Genomic DNA, 15,588 nt, shown 5'->3' on the forward strand with positions numbered 1-15,588 from the left:
AGGTATACACTCGCGCACGCACACACATATCCATCCGCACAGCCACAGACACAAGCAGACATTTATAAAGGCAAAGAGTTTGGGCATATATATATAATAGAGGGAAACATTCCACGTGGGGAAAAAAAAAAAAATATATATATATATATATATATATAGAGAGAGAGAGAGAGAGAGGGAGGGAGGGGGGGGGGGGAACATTCCACGTGGGAAAACTATATGTAAAAACAAAGATGATGTGACTTACCAAACAAAAGCGCTGGCAGGTCGATAGACACACAAACATACACACAAAATTCAAGCTTTCGCAACCAACGGCTGCTTCATCAGGAAAGAGGGAAGGAGAGGGAAAGACGAAAGGATGTGGGTTTTAAGGGAGAGGGTAAGGAGTCACTCCAATCCCGGGAGCGGAAAGACTTACCTTAGGGGGAAAAAAGGACAGGTATACACTCGCGCGCGCACACACACACACACACACACACACATATCCATCCGCACATAAACAGACACAAGCAGACATTTGTAAAGGCAAAGAGTTTGGGCAGAGATGTCAGTCGAGGCGGAAGTAAAGAGGCAAAGATGTTGTTGAAAGACAGGTGAGGTATGAGCGGCGGCAACTTGAAATTAGCGGAGGTTGAGGCCTGGTGGATAACGAGAAGAGAAGATATACTGAAGGGCAAGTTCCCATCTCCGGAGTTCTGACAGGTTGGTTTAGTGGGAAGTATCCGGATAAACCGGACGGTGTAACACTGTGCCAAGATGTGCTGGCCGTGCACCAAGGCATGTTTAGCCACAGGGTGATCCTCATTACCAACAAACACTGTCTGCCTGTGTCCATTCATGCGAATGGACAGTTTGTTGCTGGTCATTCCCACATAGAAAGCTTCACAGTGTAGGCAGGTCAGTTGGTAAATCACGTGGGTGCTTTCACATGTGGCTCTGCCTTTGATCGTGTACACCTTCCAGGTTACAGGACTGGAGTAGGTGGTGGAGGGAGGATGCATGGGACAGGTTTTACACCGGGGGCGGTTATAAGGGTAGGAACCAGAGGGTAGGGAAGGTGGTTTGGGGATTTCATAGGGATGAACTACGAGGTTACGAAGGTTAGGTGGATGGCGGAAATACACTCTTGGTGGAGTGGGGAGGATTTCATGAAGGATGGATCTCATTTCAGGGCAGGATTTGAGGAAGTCGTATCCCTGCTGGAGATCCACATTCAGAGTCTGATCCAGTCCTGGAAAGTATCCTGTCACAAGTGGGGCACTTTTGTGGTTCTTCTGTGGGAGGTTCTGGGTTTGAGGGGATGAGGAAGTGGCTCTGGTTGAGACTGCGTCAGCTTTCAGACAACACCACATATAAAGTTTGCCAAGGTAATCCCATTCCTGATGACCAGGCGGAGCTTAAAGGAATCCTTAGAACCTTAGGCCCCCTATAAAACCTTTCACCTGACTCCATCAACCTCCTGACCCCACCGACACCCCACACCCCTACCTTCTACCTAAAATTCACAAACCCAATCATCCCAGCCGCCCCATTGTAGCTGGTTACCAAGCCCCCACAGAACATATCTCTGCCTACATAGAGCAACACCTTCAACTGTTTACATGCAGTCTCCCATCCTTCATCAAAGACACCAACCATTTTCTCAAACGTCTGGAATCCTTACCCAATCTGTTACCCCCGGAAACCATCCTTGTATCCATTGATGCCACTTCCTTATACACAAATATTCCGCACATCCTGGGCCTCGCTGTGATGGAGCACTTCCTCTCACACCGATCACCTGCCACCCTACCTAAAACCTCTTTCCTCATTACCTTATCCAGCTTCATCCTGACCCACAACTTCTTCACTTTTGAAGGCCAGACATACCAACAATTAAAGGGAGCAGCCATGGGTACCAGGATGGTCCCCTCGTACGCCAACCTATTCATGGGTCGCTTAGAGGAAGCCTTCTTGGTTACCCAGGCCTGCCAGCCCAAAGTTTGGTACAGATTTATCGCTGACATCTTCATGATCTGGACTCACAGTGAAGAAGAACTCCAGAATTTCCTCTCCAACCTCAACTCCTTTGGTTCCATCAGATTCACCTGGTCTTACTCCAAATCTCATGCCACTTTCCTTGACGTTGACCTCCATCTGTCCAATGGCCAGCTTCACACGTCCGTCCACATCAAACCCACCAACAAGCAACAGTACCTCCATTATGACAGCTGCCACCCATTCCACATCAAACGGTCCCTTCCCTACAGCCTAGGTCTTCGTGGCAAATGAATCTGTTCCAGTCCGGAATCCCTGAACCATTGCACCAACAACCTGAAAACAGCTTTCGCATCCCACAACTACCCTCCCAACCTGGTACAGAAGCAAATAACCAGAGCCACTTCCTCATCCCCTCAAACCCAGAACCTCCCACAGAAGAACCACAAAAGTGCCCCACTTGTGACAGGATACTTTCCGGGACTGGATCAGACTCTGAATGTGGCTCTCCAGCAGGGATACGACTTCCTCAAATCCTGCCCTGAAATGAGATCCATCCTTCATGAAATCCTCCCCACTCCACCAAGAGTGTCTTTCCACCGTCCACCTAAACTTTGTAACCTCGTAGTTCATCCCTATGAAATCCCCATACCACCTTCCCTACCCTCTGGTTCCTACCCTTGTAACCGCCCCCCGGTGTAAAACATGTCCCATGCATCCTCCCTCCACCACCTACTCCAGTCCTGTAACCTGGAAGGTGTACACGATCAAAGGCAGAGCCACATGTGAAAGCACCCACGTGATTTACCAACTGACCTGCCTACACTGCGAAGCTTTCTATGTGGGAATGACCAGCAACAAACTGTCCATTCGCATGAATGGACACAGGCAGACTGTTTGTTGGTAATGAGGATCACCCTGTGGCTAAACATGCCTTGGTGCACGGCCAGCACATCTTGGCACAGTGTTACACCATCCAGGTTATCCGGATACTTCCCACTAACACCAACCTGTCAGAACTCCGGAGATGGGAACTTGCCCTTCAGTATGTTCTCTCTTCTCATTATCCGCCGAGCTCCTCTCGGGTGCGAAGACATGTGTGAGGTCTTGCGTTGTCATGAAGAAGGACAAGTTCGTTCAGATTTTTGTGCCTACGAACATGCTGAAGTCATTTCTTCAATTTCTGAAGAGTAGCACGAGTGTGTTCGCACGCTCCGCCATTGCAGGAGTCACAGCTGTGCACGGCCGGCCCGCACGCGGGAGATCAGAAAGTCTTGCTTGACCTTGCGGCGATGATGACACATGCTTCGCCCAACGACTCACCGTGCTCTTGCGCACTGCCAGATCACCGTAGACATTCTGCAAGCGCCTATGAATATCTGAGATGCCCTGGTTTTCCGCCAAAAGAAACTCGATCACTGCCCGTTGTTTGCAACGCACATCCATTACAGACGCCATTTTAACAGCTCCGTACAGCGCTGCCACCTGTCGGAAGTCAATGAAACTATACGAAACGAAGTGGGAATGTTTGAAAATATTCCACAAGAAATTTCCGGTTTTTTCAACCAAAATTGGCCGAGGAAAAAAATGTGTTGCATTACTTATTGAACTGCCCTCGTAGTTTCACCCCACACAGTTCACAAAGCTGTCAGAGAATGTGGAATCGAACTGGCAGCCCTGGTCAGTGGTGATAGAAACTGGGCAGCTGAAGCACGAGATGCACACTAATAAAAGGGCTCGGGCCACCGCGTCGGCTGTGATCGTAGTAAGAGGAATTGCCTCTATCCAGTGGGTAAACCTGTCAATGGCAGACAGTATGTAACGGAAGGGGCCCGAGGAGGGTAAGGGCCCAACGATATCGATGTGTATGTGCTGGCATCTTCTTTTTGCCACATAGAATGTACCCGTGGGGGGCTGTGCATGATGTCCTACTTTTGCGTGCTGACTAGCCACACACGCTTGTGCCCAGCTGTGACAGTGTTTTATCGCCCCAGGCCAAACAAAACGTTCAGAAACCATATGTGCGGTGGCACATATGCCAGGGTGTGCCAAGTCTTGGATACTATTAAAAATGTCCCGGCAGAGAGGTGCAGGAATCACCGGATGTATGCATCCTGTTGAAATGTCGCACCAGGTGGGTGACGAAAACTCGGGAAGTGTCCGTAACTCTAGTTTTAGCCCTGTTTTAACATTGCAGTGCAATGCGGCGAGTTCAGTATTCTCTGTTTGCAATTTAGGGAGTTCACTGAGGTCCAGCTATGAAGATAAAACCGACACACGAGATAGAAAATCAGTGATGACATTGTCTGCCCCTCTGATGTAATGTATGTCGTTCATAAACTGAGATATGAGGTCCATGTGCCGAAAATGTCTCAGGGATGAGTCCTTGCCTGTGTTACGGAAAACGTATACCAGTGGTTTGTGGTCAGTAAATACCATGAGATGACGACCTTTGATATCATCTTGTAAATATTTGGTAGTGGTGTAAATAGCAAATAGTTCCCGATCGAAGGTCAACCATTTTGTCGGGAAGCGGACAGTTTGTGGGAGAAAAATCTGAGCAGCTGTACAACAAAACCCACGGATTGCTGAAGTACCGCCCCCATTGCTGTATCACTCATGTGTGTAGTAAGCAAGATGGGAGACCCGGAAGTGTTTTTCCCTGCGAGAGCGTCTGTCAGGGGGGCTTGTATGTCAGTGCGGGGAATGTGTTTGCGGCAGTAATTTACTGTTCCAAGGAAGCGGTAGAGGCCCTGAAAATCTTTGGGCAAAGGCACCATAATAATGGCCTCTACCCGTTCGGGTAGGGGGTGGATGCCGTCGGCAGAAACCACATGGCCCAGAAAAGTGACCCAAGTGTGGCAGAGTTGTGCTTAGATGTGTTCACTGCGACACCGTTTGCTTGTAATAGTTGTAACACTGTATTTAAATGGAGTTCATGTTCCTCAGAGGAGAAAGAAAAAATTAACAAGTCATCCACGTATGCATATGCCAAGTCCAGTTTTCCAACCAACAAGTCAATGAACCGTTACCACGTCTGTGCAGCATTTTTAAGGCCGAAGGGCATAAACAAATACTCGAACAACGTGATGATAGCGGTTTTTTCGACATCCTCCGGTGCCATTGGCGTTTGGTGGTACGCCTTGCGACAGTCGATTACACTGCAAATTTGTGCCTCGTGCAGTTGGGAAGCAAAGTCTTGAATATTTGGGAGGGGATAATTATCTAGAATCTATGATCTTCAGTTTAGCATCTAGTGGAGCCGGAGTTACATAGAGAAGGTGAATTTGAACTTCGAGAGGAAGTTTGAGCAACCAGATGGTCCAAAGTGTAACGTCTGGCATGTGATGCGTGTCAGTCGTGGCGTGGAGATGACTCCAGAGCTGCGACGGGGATCTGGAATCCAGCAGCTTGTGGCTGATGAGGCGGATAGCTTCCTCTGTCGATGTAGATAGTCACTCGAGGATGGTGCTTTGGGTGAACACATATTTGTCCACAGTGGGGGGGCGGGGGGCTACAATATCACAGTTCATCATGAAGGTGATATAGTAAGCAAAGGAACTTTGCATTGTCGTCAGCGGCACCGTGTAGCTGCGGGACGTGGTCGACCAAGGCAAACTATGTGCGTGGGTGGTCCTTGCGAAGGAGTGGTAGCTTAGGCCAATGGATGGGGAAGTCTTGACATAACTGTTTGTCAGAAATTGTCACTCCCTGTCCATATCTCTGCAGCGTAACTGGCTCGGGTGCAGTAGCAGTGCACCAGCTTCCGACACTATCATTGGCACGCAGCACAGTAGATGTGGCTGGCTCGACCTTGGTTGAGAAATCAATGACTCAAGTCTTTGACGGAGTAACACCAACAGGCGTAGAATGGACCGGCGTGGTAGAGTTGACCAGAATTGATCAAACGACATAGTACAGTTTCCAGGCCCCTCCCCTACCGGTGCTTTAAAATTGTTAAAATCCCCTAACGTTTGTGAAACACACAGAGCAGAAATGGCGTGTGTCACCGGAAACACTTGTAAAGTGGACGCTGGTAGTGTTGGGAGGAGGGGGGCTGGTGCAAAATCCGGAGTTCCAGAATAAATATGAAATTTCCTGTCTTGAGCGGCCAGCTCGATTTGTACCGCCACTGATTCGGGTGGAAAGTTCACACTGGCACTTGGGAAATATGTAAACATAGTCACTGGGGTTTGAGCACATTGTGTTGGCAGTTATTGAGCACTTGGAACACATGGAAAGCTCATATTCAATGTAAAACACTCGCATTCAGTTTTGTACGAGAAAAATGTTCTGTTGGTATGGTACACTGCCACCCGACTTCGGCACACATGACTGTGGGAATGTAGAAGCACTGTCCTGTTGAGTACAGCTAGCTGGTGTGTTCGCGAACTGCATCGAGCTATTGCGAACACAGGGTGGATAATTGGAGAACCAAGCCGAAGCATCTGTTGGTAAACCTAGTTGGCACGTGTGTGGTATAGTGGGTGGAAAGCTATCCATTGTGTACGGTTTGACAGTATGAGAGTTCGGTGTAGCACTCGCGAATGAAATTCGGGGTCACCAGTATGGGTTTAGTGTTGTAGGATTGCCAGATCCAATGATGTGCACTATACCACATGTAATAAGCACTATTTTATTACTCAGAAGGACACATATACAGTTACATACATTCTTGATTCTCGGTGCATGTGTTTACTGTTTTGTGCGCAGACGGACTGCTCGCAAAGAGCTTGCCAAAACAAAGATATTACACACGACTTGGTCAGTAGTCACCACACTTCTATTACACTTTCAATATTATATTTTTTGCATAAATTAAGACCATGTACCCAGTTTCTGTTTATTTTGTTATGGATTAGTATAGCTGTTCCCCCACCTTTACTATTTCTTCTGCAGGAGCTAGCGGTTACACTGTAATATGCTATGGTAAGATTTAAAATTTCATGCTCATTTAGTCCATGTTCTGTTAGAGCTAGAACATCAGGAGTGTCTTCATTTAGTGTTATTTCTAATTGGTTTACCTCATTTTTTATGTATTGTATGTTCTGGTGGATTCTGGCAAGCTCATTGATGGTGCTGGATCCAGTAGACGATATTGAAGTGATTTCCCCGGTGCCAGCCATAAAAAATCACTGCTCTTCTCTGGAACATTTCTTGTGCTGGTGGACACACGGACAGCAGTTCGTTTGGTTTCACAAGTGTTTTGTGCTGTTATTGGTGAACCTTCTGCCACGATTTCTGTGATGCTACTACTACTCCTACTACTGTTGTTGCTGTTGTTGTTAGTGTTGTTGTTGTTTCCATTTCTGCTCCTGTTGCTTGTGCTTCAGCTGTTATTTATGTTGTTGAGTTGGTTCAGATGCTTCTGTCAGTGCTGCAATTTTTATTGAGTTTGGTAATGATGGTGCAGTCATTCGTGATTCTGCAGCTGCTGCAGTTTTTGCCTCCAAGATGAGTCATTTCTTGTAGGGTTGCATTCAGCAGTGTATAGGTGGTTCATATAAGTGGCTGGTACTGACTCACACATACTCTGTTTTTCGTATGTTTCTAACATTTCATGAATTGTTTTGCACAGCATAGATTTGCCTCTTCTGCTAAGGGTCATACCATGTTTTGTAAAGATACATCTTCCCAGAAAATCTACAATAAGGAATCTTGCATATTGTTTGTGTCTGCTTGTTTGTTTCCTTAATTTTGGTGTTTACACATGAAGTTGATATGAGGTCATACCTATGTGGTATACCAATAACAGTTACTCTTCAGTTCTCTATCAAACTCCAGGGCACTCTTTAAACTGAGAATAGCATTCACTAACTCATTACAATGCACGTCATTTTCTCCTGCAATTAATATAATGTGATGATTTTTATTTTTTTGTTTGTCCATTAAAATGCCCTAGGCAATTTCCTGCATTGGTGCTCCTGATTTCACAGGACTGTATGCTTTCAGATCGTAATGATTACGGAGTATTTCTGCAAGTCCATGACCGTGACTATGCTAAGTTCAGTGAACTTTCCTAAAAAAAATTTATTTTTCTTTGGAGACATGTACTTAAAATGAACACAGTTTTTGGCTTCATTGGATTCACTGACTTAACACGTTTACATCTGACTGAAGGGCTACATATCTGTTATGCACTGAGACCTGGTATGCACTCTCATGCCTTGGGCTACAAAAGATTTTAGATTTAACATAGTCTATTGAGGCACTCGGTTAATTTATCAATGAACTGACTTTGTGTGTGATAACCACTGGAGTTGACTGTTTTGAAGCAGGTGCACTTTTTACACAATTTTGCTTCCCTGCAGACACCAGCATTTTCTGTTGAAACTCATTGATCTCATAGTGTTTCCTATGTGTGTCAAGGCTTTATAGTGCATTAGTTAAAGCACTTATTATTCTTGCATTTTTCAGTTTGTTTCTGTATTTTAAGACATCAGACTTTAGGATTTCTTATGTTAAGGACTCTTATTTATGTTTCAAAATTACTATTTCATTTAGTAAAGTTGATATCAGTGCACTTTCGCATTTTGCCCTGATCAGTTTTTGGTCAATGTCTTCCTCAAAACGTTTTGAACAAATGCAATATTTTTGTTTCGGATTGGCACTTGCACAACTTTAATGGTGTCAAGTATTGCATTTCAGACACACAATACATTTCCCCACTCGCTTGTTGCAGTAGCACTCATCTGAATGTATATTACAGTGATCACCATGTGGTTGATCGGAATCCGATGTAGACGCTATTCTCATGATTGTATTAACGAAATTTGCCGTTTTTCTTTTCTTTTTACAGTGAGATAACATGTAACACATTTCTCCTCACAATAAATGTTATATATTTCACATTTTGCACCCTTATCACCACTATTTTTATTTATGTTAGTGGAGCTACTATACACCAGATCTAACTTTCCACCATCTTGTGACAGCTGTTTGATTGCTTTTAGAGCAAAGCCGGTGAAGACAGCCAGATAGATTTGCAGGCAGACAAACTGTCCAAGGGATACATTTTGCCAGCAGCAAAAGTTAGTGTAAACATCCATGTTAAGAAAAGGCCAACAACGGCTAGTTTACGCCTTTTCGTTGTCATCACAGGACAGTTTCATACACATCATTTCTATCTCATGATAACAATTCACCATCTGTCACAGATGTAAACCTATACACCTATAGCTGAGCAGAGGAATGGGATGCAATTTTTTTCTGTTGTGTTGTTTTTTGTTGTTGCTAGCAAGACTACAATAATTGTCAGTTGGTACTGTTAGTATCAAAGGCAAAAAAATGTATCCCGCATACTTCTTTTTTACTTATGTAGCTCAACTGAAGTATGGGATACGATTTTTTTATGTAAATCGATTTTTTCTTTTTCATTAGCAGTAGTATCCTATTCTTCAGTTGACCTATGGGATAAAAACATTGTGTATGTAGGCATTTTCGCCATCATTGATAATACTATCTAAATAAGAACATAATGCTAGTAGTAGCAGAGGCAAAAGAAGCAACACCTGTAAAATTTGTATCACATACTTCATTTGACCTATATAGCTCAACTACAAAGAAAGACGTACATTAAATTTGTATTCCGTACTGCAGTTAACCCATATAAAGCGATTGAAGTTCGGGATACCACACACATATGTTAACTGAGGTATTCAACACTGTTACTTCGATATTCTCTCGTTTTTTATTTTATACAGAAGTACTAAAACTCAAACAAGTGATACCGATAACATTGTGTTTGAAACTGAAATGGACCTGATATATGTCTACCATCTGTTTTCTCTCCTGCATTCCTTTGTTTATGAACACGTGGTTTTGCTGTTGAATCTATGTAATAAATCTTTCTTTTCTTTCTTTTGCTACTGCCTTTATCCAACATTGTGCGCAGGGTCGACAGGTTTAAGTATGGATTTGGCATGGTTAATTCATAAGGGGTGGCCCGGATGCACTTCCTGCCGCCGCCCCATAACACCCCCCCCCCCCTTCCCGGGACGGAATTAGCGTACCCCAGCTGACTGCGTCTAGTGTAAATCGTGAAAGAGTGTGAAAGTGTTTCAGATGTCAGCGAGTCATGGAACTGAGGCGGGACATGGGGATCAGCTCAGTATTCACCTAGTAGGATATGGAAAACCACCTAAAAACCACATCCAGGCAGGCCGGCACACCAGTCGTTGTCATTAATCCACCAGGCGGATTCAATCCGGTGCCGGCACGCCTGCCCGAGTCCAGGAAGCAGCGCATTAGCGCTCTCGGCTATCCTGGCGGGTAAATCTATGTAATAAATCATCTCTGGCAAATTCTGAAGTCATTGGTTACAGCCAACGGGTTGTATCCCGTACTTCAGTAATCCACAGAAATTGGAAATTTGAGAAAGTAGTTTTTGTCTAAATATCTTTGTTGGTGTTTGAGCATATTGTTCATAATACAATATAAGTTACAATATTTTATAAATGTTCCAAGTCATTTGTTCGTAAAACCTATTATTCATAGAGCCAAAAGCAGAATTTTTTTATGTTCAGGAAATGTAGGTAGATGTGTGTGTACACTATGTAATCAAAAGTATCCAGACACCTGGCTGAAAATGACTTGAAAGGTTTGTGGTGCCCGTCATTGGTAATGCTGGAATTCAGCATGGTGTTGGCCCATCCTTAGCCTTGATTTTACATTTCTAGCAAAATGCTGAATAACTCCGCATAATAAAATTGACTACACTCACATGCTGACAATAAATGATACCTAAAATGGTCACCATACCTATTTGGTGATATCTCTAATCCACATGGGCCTACAGAAAAAAGTTTGACTTCATCTTCCATGCCAAACCAATAAATGTAAAAAAAATTGTCCTTGGCTGGCAAAGAGTTGGATTGCTAATGACATAATTCCAAAAAGTACCAAACTGACTGTAAAAGACCCACCAAAAACTACATAAATTAACAAAGTTCCCATACAGAAAACAGCCAACATTCTTCTTAGTGATTCATTTCTTTGCTGTAAATACTGTTTGTACAGATATTATTCTGTGAACACGCAGCTCGGTTCTCATGTAATGCATTACAATAGTGCTGTAAATTACTACTAATAAAAACATTATTATTATATTGAAATCAGGGAATCCGTGCAAAACTTCTTGCATTTTCATAGTTTTAAATAAGGGCAGTATTTGGAATTTGTGTAGGCATTGGGATAAGGGTAACTGTGGGAACGCCGCCTTTCTCTCTGAGCAGATATTTGAGCTATAGCCACCCTTTCGCAGTGACGCTTCTCACTGACAGCTTATAATGTTCTTTACATTGGCACAGCAAACTTGTCAGTCATTGTTTGTGACGGTAGTATTTACACCACCCTGTTGTTGACAAATGAGCAAATATAAACACACAAGAAGTAAAGAAATGTAATTTACTACTCACGACAATATCTGATTGTCAACAGATGCTTGTGGTTTCTAACCTTCAACCATAACATTTACATTTACCTGTTGTTGAAGAGAAGTTCAGTGAAAAATAAGAACATGAAATATGAAGAAATAAATGAATTTGGAAAGTACAGTGTTTGCTTCTTACTTGGGGTATTACTAAGGCAACATTGACCTCTAACTGAATTTCGGGAAATCACAATTCAAGATGATAATCACAAATATGTCTGAAATTTCAGAAAGTATAGGCATTTAAAAAAAAGTAAACTTATACAATAGGCACAGATAATTGACTACTGCAGTGGTCGTGGTTATTATCTATAACACTGTATACAAATTATCCAGATAATAATTACTTTAAAACAAATGGAAAGGTATGTGTAATAATATTATTTGAAAATGTGCCTTGGATCCATTATTTAGGCTGTGCTATAAGTTTTGATTTTGACTCTGATATTGAATATAAAATGCACAAATTCCAAGCTGTCTGTCACGCCATTTGCAGAACATTGGGTCATAAAGTACAAAAAGAGGCCATCATGAATTCTATAAAGTGATGGCAGTTCCTGTATTATCTTATGCAAGTTAAAACTGTTTTTTTCTTATATCATTTTTATTTTATGGCCAACATTGGACCACTTTAGTCAATATTACAAAATTTCTGTTTTTTGTTGGCCCAATACTTCCTCATTTTTTCAGTTCATGCCCTTCTCCCCTCATCTGAAATCACTCTTCCCATTCTCTGTTTGTTAATTTTTATTAGTAGTGTGATAGGTTTGTCCTGAAGTATCTTAATCACATCTGTCTTGCCATTCAAATCCTCCATCATAATCTGCAATTTCATCATGTCGTCCTTGATCTCTGCGATCCATCTAATGACACTCTTACTATTCCAGAACATCTCAATTATTCTGCTCTAATTCTATATTTTGTTGTCCTCATCAGATTAGTCCTAGGAAAGAGATCCATTTCTTTTTCATTGTACTTGTCACTGGTTCTATTTCTTTGCGAACTGTTTCATTTGAAGCTATTCTCCAAATGCCATCTTTTCAGTATTTTTTATTTATACATCTGCTGACTATCCTTATTTCTATTTTGAGTGATCTGTCTGTTGGCTATAGTGTTAGTTGTTTTACATATAGTTTTGCTAGCGCATGTTATTTACAGCTGTTCACACAGTGTTTCAGTTTTGTGGCTATTGAGAGGCATTTTTTATTGTGTATTCTTGTTAACTTCTGGTTGACAGGAAGATTGAGGTCATCAGCAAATCCTTAACAGTTCAACTCTGTGTCATCTTTTTTGTGCTCCAACAGTTAATGTTCTCTGGATTGTCCTTGTACCATTCCTTCATTATGTATTCAAGGGCACAATTAAAAAGAAGTGGTGATAGGCTGTCTCCCTGTCTTCAACTTAATTTTCGAATTTGTATATGTTAAGTAAGTTCTATCATTTAAATTAATTTTGGGTGGAGTTCAAAATGCCTAAGATTTTTAATAGTGAGGGTCTGTGGATAGAATCATCTTAAAATCTGTAAATGTAATTGAGAGGTGTGTTTCGTTTGTGATAATAAGCCATGATTAATTACAGAGTAATTATTTGTTCGGTACAGCTTTTCAAAGTCTGATGCCTGCTTGGTACTCCCCCTGTTCCTTATCCAGTAGTTTTTTGATCCTGTTGTGTAAAATATTGGAAAAAATCTTGTAGGTACAATCCAAGAGAGAGATTCCTCACAGTTTTCTGGATCACTTTCATCTCCTTTTGAAATGGGTTAATTGTAGCTGTGGTCCATTCTTCTGGGAATTTTTTTGTTGCTCAGATTTTTTTTATAGTAATATTGTAAAGATGTCAGAGTTGTTTTACCAGCATACCTCCACATTTCTACAAACACTTGATTTTCACATCTTGCTTTGTAGTTTCTCATTTCTTTAAGTGCAGTTTCTATTTCTTGTGCTGTAGGTGGGTTCATATTTTCTGGTTTGGCTTTTTACAGGGTTGCTTGTATCTATTCTGAACAGCTTTTCAGGTTTATCACAGTTCAAGAGCGTGTTGAATGCTTTCTGCCATGATTTCTGCATTTTCCTTGTTGTTATGGGCTATCTTTATTTCTCAACAATAGTGTGGGAGGGTTGTAATTATGTAATTGTTTATCAAATGCTTTGAAATAATCTCTGGAATTGGTTTTGTAGTAGTTTTCTTCAGTGGAACTCAGTAGATTATTTTGATATTGCTACTTTGTTTTTCTGATGATTTAAGAGAATATTTCTGAGGTTTTTGAGGTTAGTTGATTTTCTTCTGTTTTGTGAGTTGGAAATTTTGCCCAATCTTGATGTCTTTCATCATGTATTTCATCACAGTCCATAGTTCACCATGCATGTTCTTTGCATTGATTTACTGGGGCCTATTCTTCAGCACATTGTTTTAAAATTGGTCTTACTTCTTCAAGATTAGCAGTTATTACTGTATTTTGTGTGTTTTTTTATATTTGTTATTTTTTATTAATTTTGGTGGGTCATACTTTCTTTTATCTCCAATTGCTCTGCTTTTTTGTTCCTTAATGGGGAGAATTTGATGTTGAATAAGACCAAATAATGATGTGAACCTGTATCTGTTCCTCTCAGTACTTTAACATTTCGAATTTCTTTATGAATGAATTTGTCCATCTACATCTACATCTACATCTACATCCATACTCCGCAAGCCACCTGACGGTGTGTGGCGGAGGGTACCCTGAGTACCTCTATGGGTTCTCCCTTCTATTCCAGTCTTGTATTGTTCGTGGAAAGAAGGATTGTCTGTATGCTTCTGTGTGGGCTCTAATCTCTCTGATTTTATCCTCACGGTCTCTTCGCGAGATATACGTAGGAGGGAGCAATATACTGCTGGACTCTTCGGTGAAGGTATGTTCTCAAAACTTCAACAAAAGCCCGTACCGAGCTACTGAGCGTATCTCCTGCAGAGTCTTCCACTGGAGTTTATCTATCATCTCCGTAACGCTTTCGCGATTACTAAATGATCCTGTAACAAAGCGCACTGATCTCTGTTGGATCTTCTGTATCTCTTCTATCAACCCTATCTGGTACGGATCCCACACCGCTGAGCAGTATTCAAGCAGTGGGTGAACAAGCGTACTGTAACCTACTTCCTTTGTTTTCAGATTGCATTTCCTTAGGATTCTTCCAATGAATCTCAGTCTGGCATCTGCTTTACCGACGATCAACTTTATATGATCATTCCATTTTAAATCACTCTTAATGCATACTCCCAGATAATTTATGGAATTAACTGCTTCCAGTTGCTGACCTGCTATTTTGTAGCTAAAAGATAAGGGATCTATCTTTCTATCTATTTGCAGCACATTACACTTGTCTACATTGAGATTCAATTGCCATTCCCTGCACCATGCGTCAATTCGCTGCAGATCCTCCTGCATTTCAGTACAATTTTCCATTGTTACAACCTCTCGATACACCACAGCATCATCTCCAAAAAGCCTCAGTGAACTTCTGATGTCAGCCACCAGGTCATTTATGTATATTGTGAACAGCAACGGTCCCATGACACTCCCCTGTGGCACACCTGAAATCGCTCTTACTTCGGAAGACTTCTCTGCATTGAGAATGACATGCTGTGTTCTGTTATCTAGGAACTCTTCAATCCAATCACACAATTGGTCTGATAGTCCATATGCTCTTACTTTGTTCATTAAACAACTTTGGGGAACTGTATCGAACGACTTGCGGAAGTCGAGAAACACGACATCTACCTGTGAACCCGTGTCTATGGCCCTCTGAATCTCGTGGACGAATAGCGCAAGCTGGGTTTCACACGACCGTCCTCTTGTCTAGTCGGGATGTTCCAAATCAAAAGTTTGCTTGCTTTTCTTTTAAAATATGTAGATTCAGAGGTGAGCCCATGTGTTCTGCATATTTCAAGGAGTCTTTGTCTGTTTCAATTAGTTTGTTTATGTGGAGTCCATTTTCCAATTATCTCAGTACTTCCTTTCCCAGTTCGTCATTAAAATCCCCTTTTAAGATCTTTACATAGTTTTTATTGACTTGATTTATTGTCTGATACAGAAAAACCCATAATTTTTCTACTTCTACCATAGTTCTTGTCAGAAAGTTTTTCTCGCCGGTTGTACTGGCATCATACAGCGCATGCGTCAGGTGTTGACATGTGCAGCATAG

This window comes from Schistocerca cancellata, chromosome 6 (genome assembly GCF_023864275.1).
Source record: "Schistocerca cancellata isolate TAMUIC-IGC-003103 chromosome 6, iqSchCanc2.1, whole genome shotgun sequence".
NCBI classification, from domain to species: domain Eukaryota; kingdom Metazoa; phylum Arthropoda; class Insecta; order Orthoptera; family Acrididae; genus Schistocerca; species Schistocerca cancellata.